The 1,492-nt window shown below is 46.4% G+C and overlaps 1 protein-coding gene across 2 annotated transcripts in view; it reads left to right on the forward strand.

Moving 5' to 3' along the window:
• MYH15 (myosin heavy chain 15) overlaps positions 1-1,492 on the forward strand; it is an 81,130-nt gene that overhangs the window by 65,623 nt on the left and 14,015 nt on the right. The gene's annotated exons all lie outside the window — the stretch shown is intronic.

Here is a 1,492-nt window from a genome sequence, read left to right on the forward strand (position 1 = left end):
ACTACTCCTGGTTTTCCCCAAGGGCACCCTGGTGAACAGCTGTTCACCAAGCCCCTGATGTACTCCCCTAGTGCAGAGGTAAGTTGCTACCACGTCCCCTCTCAGCCTTCTTCTCTTCAGGATGAAGAGTCCCAGATCCCTCAGCCTTTCCTCATCTGGCTTGCCTTTTAAGACTCTGACCATATGGGTGGCTCTTCTCTGGACTCTCTCAAGCTTGTCCATGTCCTTGTTAAAGTGTGGTGCCCAGAACTGGATGCAGTACTCCAGCTGCAGTCTCACCAGTGCTGAGTAGAGAGGAAGAATCACCTCCTTGGTTTTGCTGGAGATGCACCAATTGATGCATGCCAGAGTATTATTTGCCCTACTGGCTACAGCATTGCACTGCTGGCTCATATTCTTACTGTGGTCTATTATTACCCTCAGGTCCCTTTCATTCGTGGTGCTAGTCAGTTTGGTACCGCCAAGCCTGTAAGTGTGTTGAGGATTCCTCATACCGAGGTGGAGAACTTTACATTTCTCAACATTGAACTTCATCAGGTTCTGATCCACCCAACTTGCTAGCCTGTCTAGGTCCACCTGTATCTGTAGCCTATTTTCAAGCGTGACCATGCTCCCCCATAACTTGGTGTCATCCACAAACTTGGCCACTGAGCTCTTCACCCCCACATCCAAATCGTTAATATAGATGTTGAAAAGCACTGGACCGAGCACCTCCCCCTGCGGGACACCACTGTCCACTTCTCACCAGATGACACATCCATTCACTATAACTCTCTGGGTCCTATCCTGCAGCCAGTTTCTCACCCACCTGACTGTCTTGGAGTTAAGCCCACAATCCTCTAATTTTCTTGAGAGGACATTGTGAGATACGAGATCAAAAGCCTTTTGGAAGACTTTATAATGTCAATCTGCTTTCTCGTGTCCAGGTTGCAAATTACCTGGTCATAGAAGGAGATGAGGTTGGTAAGACAAGACCTGCCCGTGACAAAGCCATGCTGGCTGTCATTCAGAATCTTACCTTCTGCAAGCATATCGCAGATAGACTCCTTGATGCATTTTCTAGGATTTTCCCTAGGATGGAAATTAGGCTGATTAGGTTATAGTTACTTGGGTCCTCCCTCCTGCCCTTCTTGTGGATGGACACAACATTAGCCCTCTTCCAGTCCTCAGGGACTTCTCCAGAGTGCTATGAGTTGCAGAAAGATTTTGCCAGGGGTTCCACAATGACTTCGGCCAGCTCCTTCAGCACTCTCGGATGAAGATCATCATATACTGATACTATATATTGTTCATCCACTGGAGTTAAGTTTAAAACAAGAACAAAAAATTAAAGGAATAAGAGATCGGACAATCATAAAGTAAATCCTAGGTTAGTTGGTATCACAAGCGCAACAAACTCTTTCCATATAGGTCAAGAAGAGTTAGTGTCTCAAACAGGTAATAAGAGGGTACACACACACACACACACACACACACACACACACACACACAT

This window comes from Gavialis gangeticus, unplaced genomic scaffold, assembly GCF_001723915.1.
Source record: "Gavialis gangeticus isolate Ggan-Ray unplaced genomic scaffold, GavGan_comp1, whole genome shotgun sequence".
Lineage (NCBI taxonomy): Eukaryota > Metazoa > Chordata > Crocodylia > Gavialidae > Gavialis > Gavialis gangeticus.